Source organism: Hetaerina americana, unplaced genomic scaffold (genome assembly GCF_022747635.1).
Source record: "Hetaerina americana unplaced genomic scaffold, ioHetAmer1.1.p SCAF_2, whole genome shotgun sequence".
Taxonomy (NCBI): Eukaryota; Metazoa; Arthropoda; class Insecta; order Odonata; family Calopterygidae; genus Hetaerina; species Hetaerina americana.
Window position 1 is genome coordinate 90,557,908 of NW_027286763.1, and position 25,143 is coordinate 90,583,050.

Sequence of the window (25,143 nt, forward strand, 5' to 3'; positions counted from 1 at the left end):
AGCGTCTTTGAAAACATGAGACAAAATCCCCTTCAGCATATGCGCACCTAATAGCGAGGTGACAAGGAACAAGTTTGAATTACGTTCCATTTTGAGAAATGAGGGTCTTGGACCACAAAATTTCCTAGAAATTCTCTCATTCCTTAACGGCGTGTAGAAGGGGAGATGAGGGGAAAAGTGGAGGGGGGAAGGAATAGGGCGTGATGAGAATAAAATAAAGAAAGATGTGGAGAGATAGAGAGGTAGAGGAGGAAAGGGCAACAGGGTAGATTGAATGAAGGGGAGGAACGAGAGATAAATAGAAATACAGGGAGCAATGAAGAAGGCTAAACATAGGGGTAAGTCATTAGAAGAAAGGGAGATATAAGGAAATGGGAAGGAATAGATGGAGAATGGGAAGACATAGCGAATATATAGTATACTAAGTTCTTGTGAAGCGGCTGAGAGGCACTGAGAGATGAAGAATGATGCAACGATGTGGAGAGGAAGAACGAAGAACTGAAGAGGAACTAAAATGGTGATGGTGAAGGAAAGAAAGAGGAGAGATAGAATAAATATTTTGTTGGCTCTGGTATACATCAAGTCCTAAAGGGCATATAAATGTGTAAATAAATATATGTTACTCCTAGTTACTTTTTATGCAAACTTTCTGCCCGTATATTTAAAATCGAAATTTGGATATTTTTCAATAAATTTAGAGGATATGAGAAAGAAATATAAAAAGTAATACAATAATATGAAATGAAACGATAGTTTAACAAGAAAAACAGAGTAGTATATTCTACAATGCTGGAATTAAAGTCAGTAGATCAATATTTCTTAAAATACATAAACGCATTTCAGCAGCAAATTATTGTATTGTTTTGGTTTTGAATCTGTAAACACTTTTTACCCATTTAACTCATGATTTACATGATTTATATCATTATATATTTATATATGTATATCATAAATTTACAAAGTTTCACCGAATGAACAAGACTTTTAAAACATGTTTGCACGCTTAGATGGAATACCTAATTGTTCAGTTTTTCGTGCTTAGAATTTATATGCATAATACTTAGAGAAACACTAAGGCATTTTATTTTTCGTCATGTCAGAGGTAAATATTTCCTTCATTATTAGCCGTCATTGATCAACGTTTGGCAAATAAACGTTGTCAGTAAGGAGAGGCATGGAAAAGAAAAGTTGCTATTCCTACGGCCTCTCTTCTTGTTCCTGTTCCGGCCCCTTTCTCTTTGAAACCTGTTCGGTCTCTTCCTAGTCAACACGTCATTAAGGTAGCCCAGAGCTGATCTCTAGCCAGTGAAAAACGTCCCCGTGAGCCACTTAGTGATAACCAGTGTGACTGCGTATTTATAAGTTCCCGAATACGGTCCCTGGCGGTAGGATAAATTTCCTGTGACATCTTATTGGGAAATACCCCCTCTGTTAATGTGAAAGTCTTAATATTTTGAATGTGTCCGATCTTTGGTGAGGGATTAACTTTCCCCGTAAATCACCGCACCAGCTCCCAAAATTTCCCTCCTTTTTTACTTTTAGTGTTGTAAAAAACTCTTTGCGGCTTAAGAAAATATTATTTTATATAGTCAGTACAAGGAATAGCATGCTCATCATAAGTAATGTCAAATACAAAGCAAAGGACGCATTTTAAAGTCTCCGAAGTAGCAGGATTAGATCATTTGTTAGATCAGAATACACTATAGAATTGTAGTCAAGGTGCGGAAACAGCATCTTTGCAAGCTTTTCCTTTATGTATCGGGATGGAGGTCCCTGAAATACTTAAACAGTTACTCTGGATAGGGGAGATTGGGAGACAGATGGTGAGAGGGAAGAAATACTGGAGAGCGTAAAAGAGAGGCGGCGTGAAGTTTATGGAGAATAAGAATAAAAGGTCGATAGAGGCGTGGATGTAAAAAGAAGGGAATTGAAGGGGGCAAAAGGTAGAGATGATAGGAGAGTGAGTAGAACAGGGAAAGAAAGAGAGGAGAGTCTATGAAATGTAGAGTGTAAAATACGATAAAAAATATTCATTTCCCGAAGGTCAAGTGTCATATGGAACGAGGAAATACTTGCATTCATTCATGAGACTTACAAAATAAGGTCATTTAAAGTCACTACCACAGAGAATTACTGTCTTTCAATACACATAATAAAATTTGACCTTGTATGTCATCATACGTATTCAGTAATGGTATCAATTCATAACAGTCATTGAAGTTTTACTGTACATCCGAACAAAATTCTATATTCATTCTAACGTATTTGAAAGAGCATAATATTTTAATACATTATCATGATTAGAATATCTTCTCTAGTACCTGTGACCTTTTACATTTTTAAGTCAATGATGTCAGTTAAATAAGATAAGGGTACCCTTCAGACTTGCATTAATTTCACAAGAAAGAGCGTAGTCTGTCAAGGTAGGCGTTGACATTAATACAATATTCTGAGAAATACGGTGCTCCATATTCTTTGATGGTTACCTTCAAAAACATTTAAAGAGGTTGCACGAATATTTTTTTCAATTCTTCAGCTACAAAGAATGACAATAATCTTTATTTTTGCTATTGCTGGAGAGTGTTATAGTTAGAATAGGGTCGAAAAACTCCCAGTATACTTTTTTGGAAATGAATATGAATATTCAATTTGTGGATTTCTTTTCAGCAAAAGCCATTGCATATAAGTGTAATGTTGTCAGTAAATATAAATTTGACGCAAGAAAATTGTACTCAGCTATTCATTCAGCCAAATAATATATATCTCATGTCAAAAGGTAAAATTAATACTACATTTTATTAACATCATTTGATAAAATCATGTTTAGTCAATGCAAGAATAAATTTACGATTATACCACGATTATGCACTCAGGTTTAACATTTTAAGTCAGCAGCATAAATAGGTCATTTTTGGTAAGCCCAAGCAATTATGAATTACTATCTAACGAGGGAGAAACATTGAAGGGGATATAAGGGAGAGCTGTAAACCGGGTTGGTGAAAGCAGTGTGTGAAGAGAAGAAGAAAAGAATTAATAGGAAAAAGAGGAGTAGCAGGAAAACTTAATACCCGGAAACAGGGTCAGAAACATGTGGAGGAAAGAGGTATATACATCACGTAAAAGGGGGCCTATAGGAAGAGTGGGAAATATATAGAAAATAGAAGGAGAGGGACATAAAATGGATAGAAGGATAGGTCGGGGTGCAGTGGGAGGTGATGGCCAGTAATATGCAGGAGTAGAGTTGGAGACCTAAAGAAACTTGGAGATATATTTTCTGAATAATAAAAAGATATAATGAAAAAATGAGTGTTCGGGAAACCAAGAAAAAAGAGTGGAAGATGTAACAAGAGAGGACTTAGGTAGGCCGGACACAGATGGGAAAACGGAAAAAATGTTAAGTGGAACAGATGCAGGCTGAGAGAGTCTCTGGGAGGGACGGAGAAAAATGGTGGGAGGAAGAAAGAGAATGACGATGATATGAGGAGAAATAGGAGATGAAATGGTGGGTGGAAGAGTGAGCGAGAAGTAAGCATCTCATGAGAGGGAAGAGAAGTAGGAATGGAGCGAGGAAACGAGAGTGGAGGAAACGGAAGGAAAAGGAATGAAAAGAACGTCTTAGAATTTAAAGGAGGTTATGTGGATTGGGATCACGGGAGGAGGAGTAAGAAGACAAAGAGAAAGATTATGGAACACTTAGAGGTGAGGCAACGGAATAATTAATGAAAAACAAGAGATAATGTCAAATACGAAAGAAAAATAGACGCTGTATTCGTAGTAAATTTAGAAAACATGTAGCAATAAAGAAGAAGAAAGGGATAAGAGAGAGTAGTTATCAACGAGAAAAAATAGTGAAAATATGTTACACTGCGAGGAGGGTCAGGAGTACGAAAGAGAAGTAATGGTGAAGTTTCGGGTGTAAACGGAATGTAAAATTAATGACGCAATAGAGAGATAGAAAATGATGAAGAGTGTAAAATAAAGGTGAATATAGGATAAATAGATTGTGGAATAGGGTAAAGGAGGGTATGGAGGAAAATAGTGAGAGAAAGAAAGAGGAAATGATTAAAAGAAGACTTGGAGAAAGTTACCGGGAGAGGTGGAGGGAAAGGGAAGATAAGCAAAGAGGTGATGAGAAAATGAGTAGAGGAGGAAAGAAAATGTGAGATGGGTCATTAATGAGAATAGTGATGAGCATAAGGGTACGTTTTTTGCAGTAGATTATATGAAAGACAAAGTAAGGGAAAGGAGAAATGAATACAGAGTAAAAGGTACAAATTAATCTGGAAATCAAATAGAAAATTCAATTTCTATATTCAGAGCGAGAAGAATAGAGAGAAGGTTGAGTTTGACAGAAATTGAGAAGGAGATTAAAAAAAATCAGGCAAAGGGGTAACAGAGAGATGGGGAATTACGAGTGGCCAGAAAGAGATAAAATAAAAAAAACAGATGAGCAGTAGCAATTAAATGAAACTGTGAGAGGTATTAGAATTCTTGTGGAGGCATTGGTGAGAAGGGGAAAGACAGAAGAAGAAAGCTCAGGAGGAAAGGTGAGAGCATTGAGGATGAGGTGTAGTAAGAAAGAAGAGGGAGGAAGTAATACGAGAAAGGTAGAAAGTAAGAAATAAGGGTGAGCAAGTGGAGAAAAAAAGATATTTGGAGGGGACAGGGGAACAAGAAAAGAAGAAAAAAGAAGGACCTTAACTTAAAGAGAGAGAGGGAGATGGAGAGAGAGGGAGATAGAGAGAGAGTAAGAGGTGGACATGGAGAGAAAAGAAGGAATGGAATTTTTGATGAAAGATGAGACTGAGAACGGGGGGAGGGCAGAAACAGCGGCGTAAAAGGCTGGAAAGAAAGTCCGAGAAAGACACGGGAAAATGTACGAGGATTTGAGGGAGATTGGTCCATTTCGAATAAAGGACAAGGTATCACGAAGACAGCGTGAGAAGAGTAAATTTGGGGAATGGGAGAAAGAGGGAAGAGGAAAAGGGAAAGAAAATTTTGGAGGAAGAAAAATGGATAGCGTGAATGAGAGATGAGGGGAAGAATACGGCGGAGGGGGTATCAAAATAGTGGATGGAGATAGAGAAAAAAAGAAACGGAAGGGATTGGTATCAGAGGGATTTAGAGAGGAAAAGTGCGTGCGAGGAAGAAAGGGTAAATTGGATGGGGAGGAAAGTGGATAGGACAAGGAGTGACGAAGGAGAAGAGGCATGTACCGGGTGACAGAGGGAAGGAGAGGGCGAAGGAGAATAAATGTGAAAGCTAAGAGAATGTGATGAGAAAGATGGTGGACTGAGTTATGGGAAGAGAAAGAAAGGGTGAGAGTTAAGAGGGAAATATCTGTGGAATGAGGGTAGAAAAAGGGGAGAGGAAGAAATATCGGGATAAAGAGTAGAAGGAGGGAAAGGGAGAGACTACTCGAGTGCGAAGTAGGCATATGGAAGGAGAGGAGGAGAATATGAGATGGAGTGGCAATGGTGAGAGCAGTTTCGAAAGGTGAGGGAGGAGGGATACGTAGTTAGGGGGAGAAAGAGAACGTGCGAAAGGGAGTATGGGGTAGGAAGAGAGCGCGAGACATTTTACGTGGAGATTGAGTGGGAGAGCGTTAAGAGGGGGCAGAGAGAGAGAGGGATAGTGCGATACCAATTAAAATCGTCAAGTGGAAACTTGGTGGATTGTATAACTTAGGCGTGTATACAATGGAGCTTGTTGAAAATGGCAATATACTGCAGTCACAAATGGTGCGGATGATTTGTAATGCTCTCTAGGATTAAAATTGAAATATGAATTTGGATACCATCTTAGTATTTCTGATGATGATCGAAATTTGACGGTTTTTTCCTAATGAAAAACACAACCTTTAGTATCTCAATAGATGTCGGCAAACGTTACAGGCTTTTATGTATGTATTGTAACCTGTATGTATTTTCAACGCAAATTGACATAAAAATAGAGGTAACCTGTTTATAACTTATCAATTCCAATGGAAGCCTCAAAAATATCAATGTTAATATTCGTTTCTATCAATGGGAAGTTTTGCCATAGTCGGACGACTCAACTGCATATTCAAAACTCTATGTACATACCTAAAATCTCAGAGTAGCATTTTTACAAGAGTTTAAATTTACCAGAACTTGGTTGACATTGAATGAACAGATTATTTACCTATTTCAATGCAAAGATCAATTGCTTCATGCTCTAAACTACACTATTTAAAACAAAATACCCTGATAATATTTAGTAGTAAATCTTATTTTTGCGTGCATCTGATAAGGTTAATTGAGTTAAATTGACCAATTTATATTAGCATACTGATATTATTTTAATATTTACAGCAATATTATTGTGATTTACCCTCTTATAATATCACAAAGTACGTATTAAAAGAATACTTTAAATTAAACCCAACTTAGTTCATCGATTAGATTAAAATATGGAATAATTTTAGGAAATAATGCAAATGTATTACTTCACACAAAAAGTATACAATGAAATTGATAAAATTTTCCTCCAGACCTTGAATAACACACTCCTTCGTTATTAACATGGCCGCAACATGCTCCGGGGTGACAATACAACGAGTGAGAGTATCCGAGCATTAAATCAAAGTCATATAGGTAATAAAAAAATTGCTACCAGCTGAACACTGTAAAAATGAGAAACACGAAGGAAGAAAGTTCAAAATGTGCAGTACCGGTTTAATAACGAAAGAAATGCATATTTCGGCCATAAAGTGACTCTCTTTATTAAAGAGCTTTGGAATGCACCTTCGAGTGAGGGTAAACTTACTGAATAATGGACATGTGTGCGGCTAGATGAGAATTTTTTACGATTCAAGCGCTGATGGTTGAAATAATCAAAATTTTTAAAAACTAAATATTAAAGGTTATTTAGTGGAAATGAGTGATATTAGTGAAGATTTGGGACGGTTGTTAAAACAACATATTAGTGATTGTTTAATTATGGGTTGGAGTAATAGATACGGGAGTGAGTGAGAACCTGAGATTAAGATATGCATTGTGAACTGGTATACGGATAACAGTCTAGCTATGCCCTGTAAGAACGTACAGCGAGCCGGATAATGGGAAATGAATCGTTTATTTGCATTAAATCTCCTACGCTCCATTCCGCAGTGCTGCCCAAAGGCAAAGGGCTGGAGAGGTAATAAAAAAAGTGTTGCGTATGATACCACCAAGCCGGTGTATCGTGCATTGCCGCCCCACAAGGATCAAAGCAAAGTTGAAATAAAACTTGGTTGAAAAACTAGAAAATATAACTCCTTTGGGAAATTAAGCGCAGGAGCACTAGAGATGAGTAACTAAAGTGAGTATATAAGCTCTTAGAATAAAATATCGCTCCTTTGTTGAGCGCAAACCACCTAAACGAGTAACTCAATAACAAGAAGAAAAAATTGTTTGCTTGTATAAAGTATAATAGCTAAATTTAGCCAATATAAGTGACACACAATAATAAATAGATGTTACACCAAATTATTATGGAAACGCACAGGATGGCATGGGTTTGTCAATGGTAAAATGCTTATGATTCCCAAGGAGGCAAATGAATATGTCATTAAATAAAATTATAATATAAAATTTCAGTGGTTATTCAACAAAAACAGAACTTCGTTTGCGAAATAAGGAAATGAAAGGAAAAATGTTGATTGTAACGCCTAAGATTGATATATGAGAATTAAATATATATAGATGTGCCTACCAATTAATCTTCCTCTCGATACTTCAGGAAGAGAGAATATTAAATTAGAGGACATGTGAAAAATTGGTTCTTTTTTAAAGAGGGCAATAAGAGATTTGAATTGACTTATTCGGGAAAATAATACATTCAGAGAAACTGAATGGCAAAAGCGAAACAGAGAATATAAAAAAAGGTTTTCAAAATCAAAGAGAATACAAATTTTCTGATATAAATTAGCCTATTTAGTCCTTTTCCTCATAAGTATATGAAGGGTACATATATCAATGAATTGTTACTGAATTAGTCATTAACTATAGTTATTGAGGCATTATAGAGCTTTTTTACACATTCAAGTGAAAATCGATTAATTATTCAATTAGTGAATTAAAATATTTGAGTATTATTTATATTATTAGTCGATCTTCGACAATCAAACATGCATACATAAGGAAATTAGCAAAGCCAGAAAACTGAAATAACTAATGCTATTTTAAATATGAAATCTATTAAAGCACTATTGCATAATCATTCTACGTATCGAAAGTATTTACGAACTCTGAAGGAAAAATTAAGTCATTTATTTTCAAGAAAAATAAATACAAGAAAGTGGCATTATTTCAAGAGCTGCAACATACGGCTAACTCTATTAATTCTGAGATAAAAAAATTGGATAACTTGCGATTTACTACAAAGCCATGAATCTTGCCGTGATGCCTTAACATTTTCAAAGACATACAGTTAATCATTAAATTTCATATTTTTATAGCGTGTGCCGTTTATGCACAGTATTTTATTAGTTCATTTGAACTAGATCCGATTTCAGAATTTCAATGTGAGGCGGGAGAAATATTTTAAAGATCATTGAAATTGTCGATAGAAAATAGATTTAAAGTGACCACCTCATTGGAATGTCTTCGTTTCCATTTTTCAGTTTAGCTAAACTCTGAAAACTGTTTCCTTTCGTCTCATTGGTATAAAGTAGAGCGTTGGTATATTATTAAAGTAGCCTAAACGTTGACGCAATATAAGAATTTATTTTATCGAAATTATAACACTTCGAGAAGCAAAATTATATAGATGATAGAAGCACGAAGAATTGTCGAAAAAAATCACTCAAAAATTAATTTTTCGTTATCCATATTTTCCGGTAAAAAATGTATCCATAATAAGCCTCTTGTGCCAGAAATGCACGTTGATATACGCTCATCTTCGAGTAATATGCAATTCAGTTTACCTACGAGGGTCATCCGGAAAGTAGTACCCGTTCGTGAAATAAAGACACAAAAGTAAATATTAACAAACATAAAAAATTTTATTTGAAAGAGGATACTTTAAACTACTTCTCAACATAATCTCCAAGCAAATTAAGGCATTTGTCATAACGTGTGACAAGTTTCTGTATTCCTGCTGCATAGTCCTTCGCCGCCAGCTCATTGAGATACGCGAGGGACCCATCTTGCACAAATTTTTGCATAATGCAGATGGTGTTTAACAATTTCATGAACAATTGTTCGAGAAACATTGGGAAAATGCTCACAGATGTCATCAATTGTGACGCGCCGATCGTTCCTCACGAATTCGTCAACTGAGCTCACCAGTTGGTCTGTAATGACAGACGGTCTCCCCGAACGCTCATCGTCGTGTGTGTTCCCCCTCCCCATGTTGAAGTTGCGACACCACAGCCGAACAGACGACTCGTCCATTACATTGTCTCCATACACCTCCTTTAATTGGCGATGAATATCACATGGGCGAACGTTTCTTGCATTGAGGAATTTAATCACTGCCCTCACTTCACAACTGGCGGCGTTCTCAATTTTTTTAAACATTGTAAACAATCACAGAAACAACACAGGCAATGCTAGCGTCACGCAACTTGGCTCAGAGAAGGCAGACAAGCCACTGAAGCTATCTGACCTCGTCCAGCGGCTACTCGCGTCGTCAGCACTTCATGCGGCACGAACGGGTACTACTTTCCGGATGACCCTCGTATTTCGATGATTTTAGGTGAACTCTGTAGTGTGTTATTTCATGTGGATTTAAAAGATGAGCATGTATGACGGAAAGTGAATAATTAAAATGGTAGGAAACAATTGGATGGTTAAGATATCTGTAAACTGACGAGGTCCTGCGTGATGGAACGACGCAACCCTGTCGGCACGTTCCAATTGTCTACGAAAGAGGGCAGCGGAGGCGCACTCTGACTCCAATGGCTTTGGAATCAGTGTCAAGCCGAGATGGAGATTTATGCCACTATTTAAAGGGAACAATTGGTAACGGGAGGAAAATCCAGGTTGGAAAAAAAGGAAGAAAGAGATGGGAAAGACGAGTTTAAGGGATTCAGAAGCAGTCAAAGAGAGAGAGAGAAAGGACAAGAGTTGTGGGGGATGACTCAAGGTAAATAATTTGCCCTCCGTTGGAGCCAAAACCAACGGCTAAGGCTCAAATTGGATCCTAACGGTTTGAATTCAACTAAAGGATGCAGCTACGTTAAAGACTAAAATTTATTATTCGGTGAAAATCAAGTTGCAAGCGAATTCTTTTAAATATCAGCAGCAATGGATATTTCTGCAAAAAATATTATAAAATAGAAGAAGTAGTTGAGAGAAGAAAGAAAATCTGTACCTAGGCAACAGTCCGTGACTGTTAATGTTAGAAGGCTAAGGCTAACCTATGATCCTCTTGTTATTATCCGGAAAACCTAATAAAAATACTTTTTAAAGTACAGCTTAAAGAGATGAAATCACAGTTACACATTTTCGGGGCCAAATACCCCATAAAGGGCGCAAATACCCCAATAAACCAAATCATCAAATGAAATTATTGACTCATTACCTTGAGTCAGATGCCCTCACCATTATGCTAGGAAGTTTACCACCAGTGGGTACGTTAAGACAACAAAAATCTTCTTGCATGTTATACTCCTCTATTGAAAACTAAGAGAGCGTTCCTGCAAACAATGTGTTTCCTAAACTACCCTTACCCATTCCCGAGCCTTGCCTTCCTCCCACAATTCCACACTCCCCTGTGTCTAAACTCCGGCGTCCCGCTTCTAACCTCCCCCTAGCCAATCCACCCCCTCTACTACATTTCTTCGGGACCGTTCCCGTTTCCCCAACACCTGTCCCCATCCCTCCTTCAACCTTTCCTTCTTCCCCTTTCACGCACACCACTCTCCCCCTGCTTCCCTTTCACTCAAGGGGTCGCCAGATCTTCGCTCCCGGCATTCCCCACTCCCAGATACAATGATCCCTCGGGGGTGGAGCCAGGGAAAACAAAGGCACGGGCCGTTGATAAACTGGAAAGATGAGGGGGGCGAAGGAAATGAGAGGGAGGATGAGCCGAGAAGGGAAATCTATGCGACGGGATGGGAGGGATGGATGGGAGAAGGGAGCCCAAAGGGAGAGAGAGAGACGAGAGGGAAAGGAGGCATTGAAGAAAGAACAGGGAGAAGGGCGTCTCGGATGGGAGGTAAGAGGACGTGTGGGGGCGCGGGGTCGGGTCTTAGCTTCAAGACACAGAGGAAGAAAGGCAGGGAATAATATTTTGCGAGAAGGTGGTCTTTCCTTCGACCGCCTTTGAGCGACGGACCTCAGGGCTAATTGCGAACTCTGAAGTCAACATCTCGACAGCGGTGGGGAATTGGAGGAAGGGGGGGGGAATCCCCCGTCCACCCTCTCCCCCTCACTTTTGCGGAAGCTGAAAGCTCTTTGCTTTTCCAATTTCGGTGGACGAAATGAAATGCGGGGAGGGAGTGGGAAACTGTTGATGGAGGGGGAGTTGGAAAGGGTGGGAAGTCAGGGCGGTTGGAGGGATAAAGAGTCAAATTTCCAGGATTTTAGGCCTGACCTGCCGTTCGTTTCAAATGGAAAAGATTTTGTCCAATCCCGCCCACCTTTCCTACTTTCCCCCCTCAGAAGAGAGCCCCTTTCTTCCCCGCGTGCTCTCCTCCTCTTCCCTCCTCTTTATGCATTTCTCAATCTCCATCTTAATCCCTCTTCTTCTCGAGGACAGAATGTGATTTAAAGCCGACAATTTACGCCGCTAGTTGAAATTCGTTTGAAATTTAATGCGCTGTTTCACTCGGAATAATTTCGTTTTAATAATGGGGCACGCTCCGGTGGTTATTTTAACTCAGATTAGGACGTAGATAACAGTTTTTAAAATAAATGGAGTGCACCGCGATATTTTCATTGACTTATTATGTCAAAATTTTCAATTTTAGCAGACAGATAAGGGTTAAAAATAAGTACTTTTTGTGTTAAATCTATTACACTAACCTAGGATGATTTAAATATTTTTAAACTTTTATCGTATGGAAGTCGATAATCATTGAAGTTTACGTGAACGACATTGAATACAAATCCTAATATTGAAACTCTATAACTTTCACTGCCCTAAAAACTTAGCTGATAATATCGGTAATCATGGAGTTCTTATGGGCCATACTTATTGTTATATTGATACGTTTTGGTATTACATATTATTAAAAAAACATTCAGGCTCATAAAATTAATAATCTGATACATCGAGTCAGTTCCATTACAATATGAACACCTCTTTCGTCACAACACACTGCATGAAAATTTTAGCTATTTACCTAGAACAGAAATTAATTCACTACTGCAGAAAATTATTTTTCGAATGAAAACTCCTCAGAAAAATACTGGCAGAGGGTATCATGGATCATAGGACAGCGAAATGTATTATTTGTTTAAATTACAGATTCATATGAGGTGTGGTGGAACTGTTCCATATAAACAGAGACGAGCACTATTACAATTTCCCACATAATATAAAGTGGAAAATTGTAATACTCTTCGTCTCCGTTATTTTGTAATTTATCCCCAGTTTACTCTGGTAGTCGGATATTTGACATTTTATTTAAAAGAACGCGTTAACCTGGTTTGATATCCATTAGATTCGGTTAAAAATGTACCTTCATGTGTACAAATCGCATATAATTGCGCAGCGAGATTCACTAAGCGTAAAATATAATAGGAAATCTAATAGAAAGGGATGTAAAACAAATCGATTTTCCCAGGTTCTACTTTGAATTATTATTATTCAGGATTAACGCAAGTTATTGGGTCTCAGGGACATAATTACAATTTATAATAAATAATGTGAATTTAATGCTGAAAAACATGAAATTGAACAATATTTTATTTCCTTATTCTTGTAAATTATAATTTTTCAATGTAAAACAAAAACTCCTCTTAATAAAATGAGCGCCTCTAGATCAGAAGACGTAAAAAATAACTTTAAAATATAGTTTTTAATGGATAAAATTTCTTTTACAGCTATTACAACAGTTTAAGACATTTACAGTGAAGGTAATTTTTTTTCCAAAATTTCAGATTAAAAAAAATTCTTATGAATGTATATATATATATATATATATATATATATATATATATATATATATATATATATATATATATATTGATGCCTATTCTAAGTCTTTTCATTCTCCGAATTAATACTTGTTTAGCGACTAATTTCTCTCCTGATTCGCGGAAAAGAGGCCACATCATTTCCTTCACCGAGATTACTTTGTCTTTGAGCATTCACTTTAATTACGCATTCATTGAAGCAAAATAAAAGAATACTGTACTGCCTGAGAAACATCTTCGGATTTATAGCTGAAGCATATTGCACTTTGGAAAATCATTCCAAACATTAAAATTTAATGACCCCACCCTTACCCTTCCATAAAAGTAATGATGAATCAATTTTTTTCTAATTGGTTTACCTTCTCTTTATCATTGTGGGCAAATCAGCCATCCTCCGATTCGTGTGAATATAGGCCACGTGAAGCTGTAAGTGCACATAAAATTATTACTTCTTCGGCTCGAAATTTTTGAAGCCCCATCCTCACTAATGACGCTCACGCCGTAATTGGGTGAACACCGCATTGATCCCATTAAGAGGGTGACACGAAATTATTACAGGACCACCTGCACCTCAACCGCCGACGAGAGTAAATGCGCTGCAAATGTCCTCGATGCTCGCCCTCCACCACCACCACCATCTTTCCTCCCTTTACCCGCGGCAAACGGGGTGGGTGCCTCGGGAAAAGGGAGAGAACAGGCGGGGAATGGAGCCAAAGGGCGGCAAAGCCCTCATTCTGGCACAGTGTGGGTGCGGCAGGAGGTGCAAAGGGGAGAGACTTGGCCGGGGAAGGAGGGGGGTCGAGAGGGGAGAGCGCGCGGTGAGAAAAATCCATCACCGTAGACACCTAAACGCTCTTTATTGCCTGCGTGGAAGGCAATTTGAGGAGCGGAGATTATTGCAAAAGAGATAGAGAGAGGCGACGGGGGGGCGAGAGTTTTGAGGTAGGGGGAGGGAAAGAGGAAGGGACGAGAGACGGAAGGGGTTGGGTGGCGAGTGTAGGGAAGAAGAAAGGAAGGGGAGGATATTGGACAAACGCAGGGATGGAAAGGGATGGGGAGCCGCGGGGAGGGAAAAAAGAGCGGTTGGGGTAGTGTAAGTGGCGTGCAGGGGGGGAGTGTCGGCGAGGGAGTGGATTGATGAGCGGGTGGAGGGAATGATGGGAGCGGAAGGTATAGACAGGGGAAGGGGTTGGGGAGAGGGATGGTCGGGATTGAAGCGAGGGGAGGTGCGGTGACCTATACGTGGAGTACATATAAAAGGATGCAGGGCCACGGAATACGCAAAAGGCAAGAGTATCAGAGGCACGGAATGGGAAAGTACACGGCACCACATACCAGGACAAGTTGTAATACCGGATGATTGTGACATCAGTGATGATGAAATGACGCCGCTATTAGCAATTAAGTTTCCATGTGTCTAGTGGTTCAACGTAAATTGGAGAGAGGGCATGCGAATGATGAAAATAAAATATGGGATAATTACGTTTTTCTGCTTACTCATTCAGTAAACCATGACTCTTCTCCGACCAAAATGAACTGGAAGTACGTCGCTAGTATGAGAGTTGTGTACAGTGACAGAGTCTGATCAAATTAATACCATTTATTTCTATTCATTTCTTTGACAATAATACATTTGCTACCATAACCACTGTGGTAGGTCCAATTTTATGCTCTATACAGCATGGCTACTTGATTTGAAAGGCTTTTTTTTAATAAAGATTATTTCTTAGAGCTTTATGGACAAAATAATTAGCATCGCGTCCAATTAATTTCTGAATAAATATTATTTTTGGATATTTATGTTTTCATTCGGTTTGAAAATAAAATTCACAGACTTTTATTTCAAAGATGTTGAAGCAAAAAGTTTTTACCTGATAATATTTCTACATTCATGAAGATGATCACTACAGTATTCATTCATTCACATTATTACGGATTTTACACATTAAATTTTCAGAACGAAGTAATTCCACAAGAAAGACTTTATGCATAGTAAAATTATTTTAATTTGAAATATGAGCATAAGATATCGCAATATTTATGGAAATTGTTCACTGGAGAAAACTAATACTTTTCCATTTATATACTTACGATTCATAATATCAATATTTAATACTTTAATTATTATGGAATTTCTATTTAATTTTGATAACCACCCTTGCAGAAATTAGGCTAACAACTCCTCCAATGTGGGCCCTAAACTCGTCTTCATTCATAAGCTCGAAAGATGGAGGTAAATCTTTTTAGCCCAAGCTTCGGAGCTTAAAAGCCTAAAAAATCTCATCAAATACATTTTCATATATTACCTACAATATGAAATGGTTAAGAAGCGATACATTAAGATTTAAATTTTTTATATTTTTATTTAGTACTCATTCAAATACAGCCTATATCTGTTTGTCGGAATTTACATCGGGAACGACAAAAATACCGAATTAATGGCCATCCTAGCTAGATGAAAACCAAACTAGGCGAGATTTGATTCCATAACCTCAGTCTTGGTATGCAAGAGCGTTACATCGCTGTTACCAAGGCCGAGGTATTATTGTGAATCATTACTTACCTAAATTTTTTTGTACCAGTATACTGTAAATGTAAATAAATACTAGCATTTTTATACAATAACAGAACTTATAGTTTACCTTTCAAAACAAAATACAAATGAGATTTTTTGGCTAACGCCGATCTTTTCCCTTTCCTTATTTACCATTTACCCTTTGACGTGTAGCTTTAGCCAAATTATTATTATTATTATTAAAAATACACATGTGCTGATAGACATTGTCAGGTTGCACACAAGTCCCAAATAATCGCAAAAGATAATACATAAAACCAGACTACAAATCTCTTTAACAAAACAAGTGAATCCCCATCCTATTTACAACCATTAATCAGCAAGAAAAAAAGATAAATTAAAAAAATAATTAAGCTATTACATATAATACAATACACCAAACATCAATCAAATTATTACATATATGCCTTATATCTATTCTTAAAAGTATACACTCTGTTAGGAAAGGGCTCGAATATTTTTGCAGGTAAGGTGTTCCAATCAACAATTGTTCTATTTAGAAAAGAAATTTTTTTTTATTTGTTCTCTGTGCCCGGCATTTTACCTTAAATTTGTGATCATTTCTGCCTATAAAATTTGGGTTCCCCGCCTCTTTCCTAAGATCTGCCCAAACTTTCTCCCCCTTTAGAATGCGGTATATTCCACAAAGTCTGCTTACTTTCTTTCTAGTTTCTAGAGGTTCCCAGCCCAGCGTTTCTAGCATGTCAGACACACTCTCCATCCTCCTATGCTTCCCCAGTACATATCGGGCAGCCTTTCTTTGCACCTTTTCCAGTTTTTTAATATGACCTTCTTCATGAGGGTCCCATACAAGAGAAGCGTACTCTAAAATTGGTCTTACTAGGGTTTGATAAGCCTTCTCCTTGGTTGCTCTAACGCTCCCTTTGAGATTTCTCATCACCCAATGAAGAGTTTTGAAAGCTTTCTTAAAGATTTACTCCACATTTAGTCCCCACCCTAAGTCCTTAGTTAAATATACACATTATAATACTTACATATACTCACATACGTTATAGAACTTATAATAAAAACAAGAATTGCCCTCTTTGACAATTCAATGTATTTCGATTCCTGTTTGATATACATAAATAAATATATAAATATAAATAAATAAATATACATACATATATATTTTTTATACATATATATGTTTATATTTTGTGTAGTTGTCGATTGCTGATAAGTACAGGAGGTCAATAAAGTATATAAACACTTCTATTGTTTCAGGCTTCACTTCGTGGAAGTATTTAATATCCATGCTAAAAAGAAAGACTCGTACTTTTCCACAAATCTGTGGAAAAGTACGAGTCTTTCTTTTTAGTATGGATATATAAACACTATTATTTGAAATTAAGTACTGTCACTCCACCATTTGCACTCATTCCTCTCAGTTTCTCATAGTTTCCGCCACAGCACAAATGTAAAATAAGATTCCTATCTTGGGCATTCTCCTTTTTGCATATTTAAGACTCTACGATCTCACAAAGCCATCAGCATTCCATTACCATACTTATCCCTCTAAGTATCTCCTCCGCCTATTCTCTCCTATATTATTGAATTTCGTTTGCACTTTCTTTTTCCATAGTCGTCTTTTATGTAGCCCGTGGGTATTTCCTTCTCATTCCATTTTTCTTCTCTCATGTATCCGAATAACCCTCAATGTACTATGGTTCTCCTTAACTAAATACTATGTGTTTGAGCTCACATTGAACTCAATTTGCGCCATCGATTTTTACCAATACTACCATGAGGTCTCGATCCAAGTACCCGATCAACAGCTCCTCTCACGTTGACAATGCTTCCACGCAGCCAATGAAATCCCTGTTTCAGTATCTATTTTCCGTTCAATATATCGCAATACTATCGAAAATTTGACTTTGATTTGCATCTCCTACGGCAAATATAAACAAATGAGTTTTTTTTTAGCTCGATTCGTGCTGTAAAATGGCTTCTAAAAAGCAGATTTCCAACATTTTCTAATAAATAAATCGCATCTGTCAACATGCAGAAAACCAAAATGATTTTTTTATTGCTGACACGCAATATTCCGTGGCATGGCCATTTTGGATAATCATATACATATGCATACCAGTAAATATTTGCTTCAAAATTATTGTCCACCCAAATCCCCTACACTATTAATCCAAAACATCAACTTAACACTAAAATCTCAACTCAATACTTTCATTAGGAGTACCAAGCACCAAGATTTATTGTTATAATTCGTAAAGCCGAGAATGATATTTAATTTTAAAATGTGAACGCAAAAGGTGCACGCAAGATATTAATAGAAAACGTAAGGCCAAATGGGATTCGAGGTTTAATAGAAGTAACTAGGTAATCTGCAAACACTGGAGTAGAATTTTAATTTCACCTGTAAAGTGAGAAAAATAGTATTCCAAAATATTTGATGCTTTATCGTAATCCAAATACAGATGTAAAATATATTAGTTCAGTATATTGATCAACTTTTACCGCTCGGCATAATCAACAAGCCTTTTTGAAAACTGCTGCTCCGAGGAAGCATCAATAGACATTAAGGTATTGGTACACCAATGTCAAAGGCAACTGGCTGGACGTAAAAACATACAAAAAATCATTAGAAATAACTTAACTTTCAGAGAAAAAACACTTTATATAGATATCATAGAGGGATGGAATTAATTAGAAACTTCGCTAATAGAAAACAATCTTAAAGGGTAACAACCATTAACTTAATATAAAAGGCAAATATCATAAGTACATCCGCTGTGAACATTTATTGTTTTGGCTTAAATTGAAATTGATTTATTTTAATATTTTTAGAAAATATGATTTTTTAACTTTTTATATCCTTTAAAAAAATGAAGCATTTGATATAAAACAATAGACCTTACTTTTGAAAAACTCAGAAATTAGCGAAGTAATTTGAATGAATTTTTGCCTAAAAGTATTCTTACACGTATGGACACATTTTTAATGGAGCATAGCACGACGCAGTTATGTCCTCTGAATCATTGAACATTGTTGCAAATATATCGTGAAATCAATACTAGACAAAATACCAATATTTTCTTTAAATTTGAACATTTAATCTTAAATTTTGCATAATTACAATTTAGGATACGTAAAGAGGAAATATCAAGCTGATTAGAAACCTTAATAAAGTTCCATTTATACGTCCATTCAGTTACTTCAGTAATATAATATCCCATTATCTCCATGAGCTATATATTTAAGTAAAACATTATTCATGTGTAATAGGATCAAAAAATCAATAATAACTTCATTAATAACGCATTAAACATTCATTTTGTTATTATAATAAATTTCGTTGATAAGTCTTTATTACCAAATTACACAATGTACTTCCTATTGGGGAGCTATTTATGGTCTTGATAGAAAGAATGCCTTGTAATTTATTTATGCTTCAATGCCGGCCGTTGGAGTAAAAATATTTATCCTATGAAGGATAAATGAAACAATGGAGATTTTTCTCCCATGAAAGCCAGCATTTCAGTATGATATTTTTGTTATGCACTTGATTAATTACAACTCTTCGCCCCGTCCATTTGTATTCTCTGACTGCGTGCAAAACGTCCTAGAACGGAGAGAACACCAAAAAACTCTTTTCGAGCAGGAAATACTTTTTCAACTGCGGACTTCATGGGCGACTCCACTCTCCTAAGCAAAATACAGAAGAATATTTGGTGAGTAATCAAAGGGATAAGCACTGCATGAATAATAAGTGCATTCAAAGAGATGTAGTACGTGGCATATGAAGCGCTATTCTTGCCTTTTGTGCAACTGACTGTTAAAAAATGCATGGGAAACTGTTGTGTCCTTTATTTTGATGCAGAATAAAGATAATATTTTTGATGAAGTTTATGGTAACAACGATTTAAAACTATTTCAAATGTTTGAAACGGAGATAACATATTCCTGTTTTGTGAAATTTGAGGCTTGTGGATAAATATTAAGTATACTTTTCAAGTGTATGCATTTACCCTTAAATACATTTTTTCTGGTGTTACTCAAAGCACACAAAGCGATTTTCGTATTCATCGGCCACTCTATAAAGCATTTAACATTTAAGCTAAATTGCATGATTATATAAAAATTGTTAAAATATTCCATTATTTCAATAATTACGCTTCAATGAAATCAATAGAAGACCACTAATAAACTAAAATTAGATTTAAGGAAGTATTAAGCATCATTGAAATGTATTACGCAGAAAATGTGTTCATTTTAAATTTAAAATATATATATTTTGCAACGTATAAATATCCTAAAGTATTAGTTATAGAGAATAAATTATGCTACTCTTGTGTTCATGTTCCAAGATACTCTATGTACTGAAGAGAACCCAATTGCCTCAAGTTCTATAAGCCATGCTGCGTGACGTATTACAACGACTTATTTAAGGAGTGGCCAATAACAGGAACAGCAGTAATTTTCTTTCGTCCTTCAAAAACCGGAGGGAAGGTAATGGAGCATTCATTACATGGCACCATTCCAAGAAATATGTATTCTGTTTACGCAATCAACCGCTTTAGTTTAGATGCTATTTTGTGGGTTTTTTTTTCTAAATTATGCTCTGGGAATTTCATATTTTATAGTCCCCATCATCAGTATTTCATTTCAATCATAGGTGAGCTGCGGCCCCCCGTTCTTTTCTTTCTGATTTTAATTCACGTATAAGTTCGGTGATCGGTTTTCCAAACACATTTAATTGGCCTCATTATCCCTTGATTTTCCACTTTATGTATATCCTTACACTATGCTCCCAAATAATCCATAGTTTTCTCTAGTTTAGCCGAGTCTATCTGACTTAATCTTATCGTAATCTCTCATAATCGATATTCTCATTACTTTTTATGTTCTCTTATATGCTATCCTTCCAATACTACTCATTTTATTTTCATCATTTCAGCACAAGGTTGGAATGTATTTGCTCTTTCGCAGGTCTTATACTTCAAAAGTCCATATATTTGATCCGCATATTGGCATGTTGGCTTCCTGATTTGCTTCCTACTTTATTTTCTTGGAGCATAATAGTTGACTGAATTTTGGTTAACTTCTTCTAACCATAAGTAGATCTTCGGAGTATAATAATAAAATAAAACATGATAATGCGGTGATAGTTGTATACATTTCAATAGATCTACTTTAAAGTAGATCAGAATCATGCTGGAAATGAAACTGAGGGCAAATTTCTCTCAGAGAAAAACGACGGCATACCTCTACGTTTGTCCAAGATATGTCAGGAACCAGAAGACTTTCCTGTTGTGCCGCTGTGAGTTCAGAGATGACAGTTCCCTTGAGATCTGGAAAACAATTATAAAAATAAGCACGCAGCAGATTTTGCTTGGATTCGACTATGGTTAGTTGCGATTAAATGATAAGTATTATTCTAAATAGCATGCATGAGGCTGCAGCCCCCCATTACAGTGGCAGTATTTAGCTGTATTAGCCTCCAACCTGGAATGAAATATTCTACCTCAAATGCGCAAGGAATCAATTTCATTCTAATGTTAAGAAGTTTGGCCAACCATTCTTACTACAATTTCTCTCAAAGGGTTGATAAGAGACCCCTTTTCTGTACTCATACTGTCATATTCCTTGAGACGCTTTGGATGTTAAACGCTAGGGACGCTTCAGCGATCTAAATATAGTAGTTTCCCTTCCAAGAGTGCCTGCCCTAAGAGGAAAGATTCAAAGTGCAAACTCATGAACTTCAAACAATTAACATGTTTTCCAAAACTCCTTCTTTATTTAGTAACACCCTTTCTCAGTTAATCATCGACGTAATATGATCATCGTATAAAAAAATTATGGCCAAAGAAGAAAGATTAACTAGGAGGAGGAAGCCTCTCCCTTTATTCTAATATCTGAAGCGGGCGGGACAAAGGGAGGATGATAGAGGAAATAAAAAGTTTCGCCCTCAAGGAACGCCATTTCCTTCTCCCTCGGATTCTTCTGTTTCCCACTGAGAGCTAGAGGCAGCTCCTGCCACTATCCATTTCCCTTCCTCACTCCACCCTACGCCCCTGCCGAACACTCACGTCATTCGCACTCCTCAAATTTTCCGATAAAGCGTGGAACAAAGAAAAACTATCTCCTGCGGGGTAAGGAGGGCTAGAGTATCGTGGGTCGTTGGGGTTCAGTGGAAGGGAGGGGGTTTGTGCCTATATCTCCCGCATCAGCAGGACAGGTGCATCACAGCGGCTTCCCCCGGGGTCTCCCGTGCTCCCCCTACCGACAGTCCCCCTGGTCACCTGCTCAGTGATCCACCGCTTCTCTCTCTCCTACATGAACACACACCGCCATCCCTTCTCTCCTTCTCCTTTGTCTTCAGTCAACGTCTTTCGCCTCAAATTTTTCCCAGCATCATCCTCATTTAACGAACGACATGAGAGACATCCCTTCCCTTTTGCCGTTATCAGCTCCTCGGATTCCCCTCATAATTTATCCTTCCACCGCTGCCGCTACTCCTCTCTCCGATTTTCTTTCTTCTCCACTCTTATATAGGTAGACCGAATCTTCTTCTCACTAAGCCATCATCGACAAAGGTTTCCTTCCCATAGAATTCGATAAAATATAAGAGCGAAAAAAGGTAGAGCTTTAACGAATGCAATAATTGGTCAAACATTTACCCCATGGGGTAAAAGTATGTTACCTGACAATTTCACGAATAGTGTAATGAATAGAAATAAATACTTATATAAATTTAGTGGTCTATTTTAATTTATTAAAATGGGTTATTATCTAACAGACGTGTTTAACGCAGATTAAGCATAACTGGCTGATTCCACAGAGTACTTTTCGGGCGGAATCTATACCCAGATTGCACCGAGGAAATTTATCCTACACTGTTAGCATATACGTATGTACGTTAGTATATTTACGTGGCACGATGAAATTACCGAAGGTTTGATCTTCGAAGGCGATGATTCTAAACAAAACAACAGTTCCAATATTATTTATAGCTCCAAAGTCAAGAGTTAACCGAGGTGAGATGGAAATATAATGAAATCCCGATGTTAAAAATAATCACAATTAAATATTTATACACTGCAGTTCAAGTTTTCACTAATGCTGTACATTCTAGATAAGGTTACAATAGTAATGTAATTTAATATGAGATACATGTAATGCACTAATTAATAAATTAGGCTACCAAGTCTGATAGGTTATCTCCTGGAAGATTACGACTATTTGGAGTGCATACATAGCTTTTAATAAGGCATTCATCATTGTCATTAACAAAAAAACCTTTCTTTGTTTTTCTATTTCCGTGCTAGGGATCTCAACTGATTTTCCGGTTACACCACGGATCGCCGCACGCTGTTAAAATCCAACGGAGGAAAATCGAGTCATGGATGGAAAAAAACCTGCAAAAATGATAATAATCGAGCCTCAGGAATATATCTGAGTTGACGCTACATGAACCATAAGATTAACTGGACTTCGTCATTTTATTCGATACCCATCGAGTTGAAAGTTCGATAATTGATCCCGCTTTGTATCATTAGCCCCTACAATCACTGTAATAATGGCATTACCTCTGCCCTCGATGGCTGTGCATCCTCCATCTCCATTTACTTATCTCAGTCTTCTGTTCTCAGGAGGTTACGTCTTCTCTGTCTCCCCTTCAACTAGAAACTTTTTCACGGACTTCTTCTTTCCGTCCTCGAACGCTTTCTTGCTCCCCCATCGCCCACAACGTGCTCCTTCCCCGTTCTCAACATGCTTTTTCGATTTGCCTACTTATTCACTTTCTTCCTGACCATTTCCCCTGCAAGCCTTTTGAACTCTCTTAAACTTCACACTCAAGAAGTTTCCTTATTTCCTGTATTTTAAATATTTTTAATTCCTCGTTCTATTTTTCTCAAAATAGCACTCTTTCCCTGTTACATTACTTGAGAATATTTGGCTACTTTCTCATTCTCTCTAATCAAAACGTTCGCATCGTAACTCTGTGGTGGATTTCATTTGGCCAAATTTTGTAAAAAATTATTTTCCACTATCTACTTTTCTTCCTTTTCCGCTGAATTTAATGAACATTTACCTCCATCCAAATTCTGAGAAGTCAAAATATCACTTAAAATGCAATTTTTTTGGAAATATAATCTTAATGCGATAGTTGAGCAATAAGTGAGCAACACTCACGGGAACAGATGCATACAACTTGAAAATTCGAACCTGAAACTGCGTATGACTTGAAAACTTCAAACTCTGATACCCAGCATGAATTGAACCCTACAAGTTGAAAAAATATTTTAATATTGAACAAAAATGAAAGTCAGTAAAGAAGTGCAAGGAATAATAACCTATTACTCACGGGAAAGATCTAAATATGAACGAGAAGATTACAGAAAAATACACAAAAAAAGCGAAAGAACTTAGATTGGAAGATGCACCAATCAAAAGCTCTTATTTGTCTATATTTTGATTAAGATAAATTATACTATCCAAGTTATTAAAGCATAACATATGTAAATATGAATTTTACATTGTAAGCAGCCAATTAATGACTAAGTTCTTCATCGAAACATATCAAAACTCTCCCAGATCTAGAATATTTAGGGAAAGATTGCAGTAAAAGATTCCCCAAAAGACAATACTTCTGTATTTCATATTTTAATATATCCAATTGGATCAGCCGTCAATAGAATAAAAATAGGAAACGAAAACAAATATACGAGCAAAAATAATACTGGAGACATAAAACCTGCTCCTATCCTTCCATGTAAAGCAATGTAATTCATCGCCTTTCCCATGATGAATCCACTTTTCCCGGACCCTCGCCTACCCTCTTATTTTTGTATCCCTCATTTTACTCCATATTTACCCTATCTATTCCCTTTTCTACGCTCATGACTCTTCCACCACCCTTTTCCTTTCGCTTGCAAGCTAGCATCCCTCCCCTCCCCTTTCACCCTTATCCCAGGGGAACTATCTTCGCCTCACCACCTCAAAAGTGATTCTTCCGTCACTTCCGCCCGCATATCCTTATCCTGCCACGCACACCACCGCACTGCCACGCCACCCTCCCACTCCACAGCAGGCCTTTCACCTCCTCTCTCTCTCCCCATCTTTCTCCTCCTTTCCCCTCTCCTCGTCCATAAAGATGTATATAGGGGGAATATTTCGCCTGGAGGCGGAATATCTCCCCAAGTTTCCACCCTAACATTTCTTCCAACCCCACTTCCACTCCCCACTTCCCAACCCAGCTCCCCCACCCATCCCGGCTACCCCAATCCCTCTCCGTCTCATTCTCTCCGTTTGTTCTTCCGCTTCTCTTCCCTCCCTCCACTCCGGCACCACCGCTCAACCTCCGCCCGCTCCTCTTGTGCTCTCCAGACCCTACAATTCGAGCCAAGAGCGCCCGAGATGGGAGGGCCGTGGATCGGTGGCGGCATTGTGCATAGCAAATTAGTCTCGATCGGGCAAGGATACACTCCTTCGTTCGCAAGCCGTGCCCCAACCCAA